The sequence below is a fragment of the Pinus tabuliformis genome, chromosome 2_1, assembly GCF_031772625.1.
Source record: "Pinus tabuliformis cultivar Carrire ecotype Pingquan chromosome 2_1, CPIR1, whole genome shotgun sequence".
Taxonomy (NCBI): domain Eukaryota; kingdom Viridiplantae; phylum Streptophyta; class Pinopsida; order Pinales; family Pinaceae; genus Pinus; species Pinus tabuliformis.
In genome coordinates this window covers 872,800,038-872,810,229 of record NC_142299.1, presented here as the reverse complement: position 1 = coordinate 872,810,229, position 10,192 = coordinate 872,800,038, and the positions used below count along the sequence as shown (strand labels likewise).

At 35.1% G+C, this 10,192-nt stretch overlaps 1 pseudogene; it reads left to right on the top strand.

The window, feature by feature from the left end:
* Positions 1-8,264: 8,264 nt before the first annotated feature.
* LOC149203440 (protein DUF642 L-GALACTONO-1,4-LACTONE-RESPONSIVE GENE 2-like) lies at positions 8,265-9,965 on the top strand (annotated as a pseudogene).
* The last annotated feature ends 227 nt before the right edge of the window (positions 9,966-10,192 follow it).

Below are 10,192 nucleotides of genomic sequence, written 5' to 3'. Positions count from 1 at the left end.
TGTCACAGGTCTCCTGAAGCTTTGCAAGGAACAGAGCAATGCATTCTCCCTTCTACATCTGCATGGATCTCATCTTCTGTTCCAAGTACATCTTTCGCTGCTTGGAAGATCCCTGATATGGTGTGGACAAGGCATCCCACATCTCCTTGGTACTCCCTTTGCCTAAGATGTGACATACTACATGATCCTTCACTCTCTCAAGGATCATCTGCTTGGCCTTCGCCATCTCTCCCTTGTACTTTTTGAGTGGATTTGGATTCGCGGGCTCAACGACTACACTATCAACATAGATCTTGAGAAAATGTTCATATAGAAGGCATGACATCCTCGCCTTCCAGATCACATAGTTGGATGCACCATCCAATTGATCCTCATATCTCAACCCATTGGATGTTCTCTGCCAATCAAAAAAGTCGAATGACCTCCTCTCTCCTTTGCATTGTTGTTGGTCTAACCTACTCCTTGCCGGAGTCAGTAGATCTGCTGCCCCTTACTGTTGCTCAACAAATGAGAATTTGAATTCCCTGGCTAGGAATTCTCTGAGGAAGAAATTCCCTCAAGTGTCTCTCTTCTTCCTTCTGACATTTTTTTTGCCAAGCAAATGTTGTAGAAAAATGCCTCCCACCTAAAGCCTGCTCTGCCCTAAATCCACTTCTACACTTCTCCCTCTGTCGCTGACAAATTTTGATCTGGAAATCCTACCTCTCTGTCGACTCACTTAGAGATATTTTCTACGAAAATATTTCCCTCTAGGCCTGGACTGCGCAATCCTTCTAGGGATTCGATTTGCTGCTTATATAACACTTCAACTTCCCTTCTTCTCTTCAACACTAGACTCTTTTGACTCTGCTCTCTTGCTTCACCTGCAGCTCTGATACCATGTGAAAATTCGATTATCTGAATCACCATGACAACAACTGATTAAGTTCCTCATTTTTGTTAATTACTAAACAAAATTATTTATTGTTTCCTACAATAAACACCGAAACTAATACACTACAATCTTCACTAATTAAATTATAAGTAGAAACAAGAAATTGAGCAAGAAAGAAATACACAACACATTGCATCGTTTTTTTTGGACAAAGTCCTCGGAAGAACCCAGTGCGGGAAAATCGATGCAACAATTGAGGGTTTTATTATTAAGCAGTAGTTCTTTCTGAATACAATCTCTGGATGCCTTGCTAGCTATCCAGTACAAAGAATATCATTAACAAAATAATAGTGAGAAACACCTCACACTATCACAGGCGATCTGACTGATCCAGCCATAGAATGGATTGCCGCTTGCTGCCTCTGCGCAGTCACTGCGTCAGCCCAGCGTCACAATGTCTAGGGACAACATCACTCCCTCTGTTGATCAATTTGCCTCCCAAGAACTTCTATTTACACCTCCCGGTCTCACAACTTGGGTTCCAACTTCAGAAATCGATTCCTCCAACAAAAATATGGACCTCCTCAAGGTTCTACGCTACCTCTCTCGGATCCCTCTCTGCCTCTTCTGCTAAGTATTCCCGATTAGGAGAAATCTCCAACCGAAACTATCCCTACCGCTCACTGCAAAGGATCACTTCGAATTCTCTTCCCGACAATTGTTGTGCTTCAGAAATTCAATCTTCTGATCTCCACTTGATGTGTTTTCCAAATGCCCCTCAAGCCTCCTCTTATAATCCTTATGTTGAGAACCAACAACCCGCATTAGATCCTAATCAATGGTTTAGATCATTTTGGATTTATCCTCGTTTTCTTCTAGATGTTTCACCCACATTTAGATTAATACCCTTTAATTATTTTAATTTCTTAAGTTTCAACTTGGGGACTCATTAAAAATAATTAATTTCTTTAATCAAATTGTCTTTGGGTGGAATTTCCCAAAACAATTTTTGGGTATTATGGAATGCATGTGTCCAAGCCTCCCTGCAAATTTTTAGGCTTAGAGCACATTCGATGCTACCATAAATCAGCAAAGTAAATATTTTTTTGCATAATTTGGTGGTCTCTATGGTGGTTGGAGGGGGCTTCCCTGGCAAGAGATTTTTTTATTTGGGGTATTCAAAGTCTACGGCCCCAAGGGTTATAAGGAGGCATCCCTAAGTGTCTTGGTAGACTAGCTAGTGTAGCGGAAGCACTTGTTTTCTTGGTCAAGAATTCCAGAGGGAGATCTTGAAGATGCACCCTTAGCGAGGCTAGGCACATCATGGGTTAGAGAGAGGGATTCTTAGGCAAGATCGCAACATAATGAACAAGGTCGTGGATAAATTGTTTACCTTCCTTCTCTTAGTCTTTCTCATCAGTGATGGATGCTCCCTTGTTAACAAACAATGTGAATTTTATTTAGAAACTGAGTAACTCTTTGGACTAGCTCAACAGGGCTCAACAAGATGATCACAATGAAATTCTAGATTGCATGAATAACATTTAGCGAAACCTGTGGGAGATGCATGATAGATTGGTTAATATGTGGAGAGGGAAGCGACACATCCAGGGAAGGATAATCTGTATAAAATCGAGGTTGGTTCACATGGAAGGGCATATTGATTGTGACTTCAATCCCCCACCGTCCCTTGCCTCAGGCCCAAATCACCCTGTCCTGGTAAATTTTGAAGATGCTTGATGATCGTTCGTTGTCTTTTGGTCTTACTAGTTTTTTGGCACTTTTTTCCCATCAGTTTATGTAAACCTGTGTCATTTTGGAGTTTTTCTTTGTATCTCAATACACATTTATTGGCCAGTAAATCTTTTAAGAAAGAGGCCAATAGGTTTTTGAAAAATTCAATTGGAAAATCTTATCTTCTTAATCGATAGAAAACCTCGATTCACAAAAAAATAAAAATTAATAAATTAATTTTATTTTTGTGTAATTTTACCGAGTCAAAATGTTTATAGGACAAGACAGGACATTACAACATCTCTTCCATACTAGGCTAGAGAGCGCCTCTCTTGTTTTTAATTTTTTTAATGTAATATTTTTTTTAAAATCAAATATTTGCAAGACTATTTTCCAAAGCTTTTGCTTTTATCATGTAATTAATTTATTTTAACTTTAAGGAAAATTGGAGAAAACTATTAACAAGTATTTTGATTATTTAATGTAAATTAAAAAGATAAACATAACCCACTCCCATCTGCAATTATATTCATGTAGAACTTTAGGTTCTACACGGTGAAACAAGATTATCTAGAATGACCAAAACCTACATGGCCATTCGTGATATCTATCGTTAATGGCGGATCAATTGGTAAGTGTGTGAGTTGGCTTAACTTGCATTTTGTACAACTATCCACCCCATCCTACCCATTAACACTAAGCTAAGTTGTTGTATACATGAGTTGGATTCATGTTGAGAAAAAAATACATTTTTTTTTAGGAACTCGGGAAACATTGAAATGGTCCTATGGAATAAATTCCCCTTTTTAATTTGTAATCTTGCAAATATTATAACAAGTGCAATGTGCAACATTGTTGCTTAGTACCCACCTCTTATACAAAAAGTAAATGATAACATAAGTTATTGTAGTTAGGAGAAAAAAAATACTACAACCATGTAAACAAATTTCTAGATTTATAGTGATTTTTTAACATTTTTTTCTAGGTAGATTAATATGTTGAGAAACAGAGTTAATTTTATACCTGCTTTGTTAAATGGAATGAGAAGCAAATCAATTGTTATATTGATACTATGCTTATGAAGTTGTTTTATAAATAAAATGTTAAATTCTGTATGTTATAAATAAATCAAATTAATGGTAAAATTATCTTCCCACCTACACTATTCTATTACCAACATCATACAAGGTTTGGTTGTGCTTGGATGTCCTCTGGAATTTTTTTTCTTTTCTTTTTAATCTTTGTAGGTGGTTCTCACTCTCAACCCCTCCCTATATGATTTGAACTAATAAACTAAATAATAAATAAACCAACTCATTGACACTTCATAATTTGAACTATTTTATATATAATATATATATATTTTTCTATAAAATAAATTTTAAATTAAAAAAAGAAAAAACAAACAAACAAACAAACAAACAAACAATTTTTTAAATAAAATTATAATTATGAATGATTGAGATTACATAATTTAAAAGTTCTAAGGCTTTTAAATCCCTACCACTTCTCAAGGAATTTAGCAAAACAAAATATCGAAGCAATATCCTGTCTTCCACCCTTTTTGGCCAAAAGCATTAATGCATAACAAAATCCAAATTCGAAGCAAGTGCAAGCAAAAGCGTAGACACATGCATAAATAAATGCGGTGCAAATAAGACCGGTTATGTTTTGTACAAAGATGGTGGATGGATGAATGTACAAGATGGAAATTAAAATAAAATAATATAATACTAGCAATTGCACCGAGAGGTGCAAAGGAACGCTGAGAGGAGGAGTGGGGGAATGTGGAAAGAAACTGGCTCTTTGTGCGACACGTCATGCTACATCATCGATGTCACCTTATGGGGTGCACAATGGCACACTGAAGGGAAAGAACTTTCTAACCTCTGCACCTCAGGAACCACTCCAGTCCTTGCAATCAAAGGGGGTCGTGTCAACGGAGATGTTTTATTATGTGGAAGGTGAGTGAGCGATGGTAATAGTGTTGTGGTTTGGGTGATGCAGGTGTCTGAATTGAATTTAAGTGCTTACCATCAAAAGTGATCAAAGGAGTTGAAGAAATTGTTAGCCGAAAGTTGAAGCACATAGATAAACAATAGTGAGGTAAGCAAACATACACAAGGACTTACACAAGGGTTCTTGATTCTCACTTTTGTGCATCATTGTGAAATGTGTTGTATGAAATACTTGTAAGTGGTGCAACCATGAATTTGTATATATATATATTTTCTTTTCATGGGTGGAACTATGAAAAAAATCATAAAATGCTTCTCCATCATCATCATAATAGACAAGCATTCCATGAAATCCATTACTATGAGTTTGTCCCTACACACATTGTCATATGCACACATGATGGTCTTTCAAAAGCTCCTTTTATAAATAATTCCAAGCCTTTGTATCTGGTTAAGGGTTCAATGTTCTTGAAGTACTTAATGACCCCCTTCTTCCTATTACCTTTATTTTGTGATTGGAGATTAAGGTTTTGCTTGAACTATCATTCCCAAATCTAACGCCACTTCATTTTCCAAATTGATTGAAATCAACGTGATACCATGATCTAACCTTTTTTCTCATCCTCTTTTGTGGGGGCAATTTTCTTTATGTTGATTTTGAATAGTTTCTTTCTCTTTGCTAGATTTTCATCTAAAGTTTTGTTGAAATAATCACCAAGTCAATGTAATACCATTAGCCACCCCTTCATTTGGGCTTCATAATTCCCTCCATTTTTTTTACAAGTTTTCCTTTGATATCTTCAACATTTCTCATTATCTTAACCTCATAAGTTTACATTTATACTTTGTACTTCTTCATAATTGTATGAAATAAAGTGGCATTCTCTTTTTAATATATTAATCTTATTGCATTACACTCTTCATTGAACTATGAATGTGATTTAAATTCTTTAATGTTACTTTTTGTTTATTTAAGGCTTTAGCTTTGTCACTTTCCCATATTATTTTGAATCTCCTCCATTAAGTTTTTGCATAGATCTACTTTTTCATTCATGATTAAGTATGAATTAAAGATTGGACAAACACAATACATCAGTTAATAGAATAGTAAATGTTATATATGTTGGAATATACATTTTTTGATCTAATATGCTCTATAGACTAGGCTAAAATACAAATCATTAATATGAAATGTTGAAATCGACACTATTGGATTTGAAATGTTGAGATATATGCCATTATACAATATTTATTTTAAGCATAGTCTAAGTCTTCTACATTTTGGTCCTTTACCTGGAATAGTTTCCAATTAATTTGGGTGAAATCCGACAAGGATTTATTGAAATCGCAAGATTGATATTTGTAGTTTACACAATCGAGTGTTATTGGTGTTTTTAAGGGCATTGAATGCATTTATGCATTGAAAAATGCATTTTAAACAACAAAAAATTATAATCTAGCCAAAGTTTGTATCATTGGATTATGATGGAAAAAACAAAACATAGAATAATAAGGCTATGTCTATATTTAGGATCTGACAATGTGTATCATAACATATAAATCTTTTATTATTTTATTGCATAAATTAAAAAACATACACAACATTTTTTATTTTACTACAATAAATATTTTGTATTCTACTACTTAGTAAATATTTTTTTATTCTACTCGTGAGTACATATTCATTGTAAAAAAAATATGGACTTGTAGGAAATGGATATAACTTTCCTACCCCTTTTAAACAATTTCCCCAAAATTTGTATTATATTTTCTTTTGTATTTGGTAGAATCAATAATTGGAATAAGTTTGTATTCGTTTAGCACAAGGTTGATTCCATCCACTAATCTATAACCTTCAAGCGTACCCAACATAACCTCACACACAACATACATAATTAGTTGAGATTAGAATCAACCACATAAAAAACATTATTTTAATAGTGCACTCTATTTCCAAATGATCTACACCTAAAAGCTCTAAAATATATAGTATTCAATATTATGAACTACAAATATTGCACAATGTCCATAAAACCACCAACAATAAGATAATTTCCACATAATAATAATTGATATTTTTTTCTAAACCTAGGTAAAATAAATATTAACTTTTTTTCTTTCTCTATTAAACAATAAATATATTATAAGAATTAAACAATAAATAGATTATAAAAATTAAGCAACTTATAGACACATTCCTTTTTCTAATTTACAAGCTGAGTTAGTAGCAATGAGTAGCTTATAAAAATTAAGGACATACGTTTTTTCTAATTTACAGGAAAATGAAGTAAATCAAAATTGATATCATACCGTAATAATAATATATTTTTATTTTTATTTTTTACAATTCAAGATACTTTACTTTATTGCCATATACCTGTATAAGTATACATGCTCGCTACATTTCTAGGAAAATATATCATATGCGCGGTGGAGTTCATTATAAGTATAACAAAACTGGGTCTCAATGTGGAGATAATCCCAAAAATCGAAACCAAAATCGATACCATCATAAAGCAAACCGAATGATGTGCATGGTGCAGTGGTTGGGGCTGCGGCTTATTCGCCCCCGACCCATGTTCGATCTCGATTGCGATGCTGCTTGGCAGCGATTTGTATTATCGTGATATATATTGACATATGTTGATTGATGTGACGGATATCTGCCTTGTATATATGTATAAATGTTGTACAATGGACCTAATAAATGCTTCTTCAGGGGACTAGCCACCCCCATTTTAAAATGTATATATGTATAAATGTTGTACAATGGGCCTAATAAATGCTTCTTCAGAGGACTAGCCACCCCATTTAAAAAAAAAAAGCAAACCGAATCAACACCAAAAAAACACATCATTCTTTCGATCCTTCAACTACCTGCCATCGGTCATATAACAGACCCACATACATAAACAGCGAGATGAGGAAAAAATCAAAGGAGTACATACATCAAAACACATACATGCCAGAATTAAGGGCATAAGGAAAATATCCAAAACTACTCGAACCTAACATGTTGGAACCGAACCTAACCCAAGACATCACCATCAATGGCCGAAAAATGTCACGATAGGAGTACATACATCAAAACACATGCACGCTAGAATTAAAGGCATAAGGAAAATATCCAAACCTACTCGAACCTAACCCAACACATCACCATCAATAATTTCACTGTAGAAGGCCAAAAAATGTCATGAGAGGAGTACATACATCAAAACACATACATGCTAGAATTAAAGGCATAAGGAAAATATCCAAACCTACTCGAACCTAACATAAGGGAACCGAACCTAACCCAACACATCACCATCAACAATTTCACTATGAAAGGCCAAAAAATGTCACGAGGTGATCAACACGCGTCTCATTGGATGGACAAGTGTATTAACTGGTCAAGGCTTTCCATGTAGAATGAGTCATTAGGATTTGTAGATTTCAGGCTGGATAATTTAGTGCCCCAAAGTAATAGAGAAGGGAGGACTTGAAGTGCTACGCTGAAAATCATCCTACTTTGTCCCCAATTTGCTTCATTGAGAGAGTTGCTATGGTTTATGGAGACTCCACCTAATTCGTGGTCTCAGACCTATCAATGATGTAGTAGGCCCGCCTCTTCTCTCTACTCTGGAAATTTCAACCACAAGTAGAGGATCCTTTGGTGTAGGTTTGATAGCAACATTGTTGCAACATAAAATGATATGCTGGTGAATGGAAACTTTGAAGAGGCAGGGATTGAGAATAGAACATCAAGGGCAAGCACGTTGGATTCGTTGCCTGGGTGGAATATAGAAGGCACAGTGGAATATGAAAATGATAGGGAGAGGAAGGGCAACATGTACTTGGTCGTCCCTGATGGTAAGCATGTCGTGAGGCTGGGCAATGAGGCCCATATCAACTCTCATATAAGTCTTCATATAAAATCCACATATGTTTTCGCATTTATCACAACGTGAACTGCGCAAATGGAATCGTTCAACGTTTATGTGCCTCTATCGACTCTGAACGTGGATTTGCAGACTTTGTATAATACTTATGGTTGGGATGCCTATGCCTGGGCTTTTCAGGTGCGAACTGACAATGTTGAGGTTATTTTCCAAAATTCTGGTTTGGAAGAAGATCCAACTTGCGGTCCCATTCTTGACGCCATCACCTTGAAACATATTTCTACTCTTGAAAAACTCTGAGACAATTTTGTGGTTAATGGAGATTTCGCGGAGGGGTCATGGATGTTGCCAATGAGACATCAGGGGTTCTTTTGCCAACAAATTGGATGTTTGAATTGAGGCTTCTGTGATCCATAACATTTATAAGAAATATTTCGGTGTAAATCACATGCAGAAAATATCTGTCGACGCGTTTCGAACCAACAAGTGTGGTTCATCATCAAGACAAGTTGAAGAAAGAGATCCAGCCTAGCATGTTAAATAGTATGAGCAGAGCTTCCTATGAATATTACTTTATATTTATTTATATATACATATAATTTATACATATAAGAAAGGTCCTTTATATAACTAATTCCCATTTAAATACTAAATAACTTATAATTTTTAATTATTAAACAATACCTATTTAACTAACCATTAACACCATTTAAATTATTTTATATATTTATATATTTTTATTGGTCACCTAATATAACTAATGTCCATTAAATTATAATAATTTTTTATGACCTTGGTTTCAAAGTCAAAAGTAGCCGTTGGTCAAGTTAGCCGTTGGAGGCTCGCTCAGAGTATTTAACATGCTAAGCTGGATTTGTTTCTTCAATTTGCCCTGGTGATGAACCACACTTCTTGATTCGAAACGCGTCGACAGATATTTTCTACATATAATTTACGCCGAAATATTTTTTATAAAAAAATCTAGATGTGGAAACATCATCTTTATGAGGATGGATCATACAGTCGAGCAAGATGGTGCGATATACCGACTTTAATCACTACAAAGTTCTTGAGGGTAAGTGAGCCATCGAGTTTCTTTCCGGCAAAGAAGGTATTATTTCGCAAATGGTGGAGACAGATCTCGACAATAAATATATGATGAGTTTTCTTTTGGGATATGCCAGCGATGGCTGCCAGGAACCGTTGGTGGTCTTGGTTTTTACCAGAGATCAGTCGGATGGTTTCCACTACAATAATCCTACGGCAAACGACATCTATGAGGCTAATAATGTGACCTTTGCAAAAAAGGTCGAACGAACCCACATTGCATTCCACAACTTATATCATAATACAAGGGTTGTAGATAAGAGTTCTTTGTGTGGCCATGTGATTGATTCAGTAAAGCTCATTGATATATAGAAGTCTAGTGTTGTTGCAAGCTTTTATGGATTCTTTGTTTCCCTGCTACTTCTAGTGAACGCATTGACGATAACATTCGCACTAGCCAATCTGTAAATTAATGTAGGAAATAAAATATTCAGAAATCATTTGTTGCTTGCGACGTAGCAAAAGTGAAAATATAGTGGAATGTAGTGTGTGTTATGGTTATTATCACTTTTGACAAAAGTGTTGTTTAGTGGTAGTGTTTCTCTAAAGTTGAAAGGGAAAGGACCGCATTCAACTTTGGAATTAACTAGTGAGGGATAGATGCTTGAATTGTAATTATTATGGAAGTCGTGCTA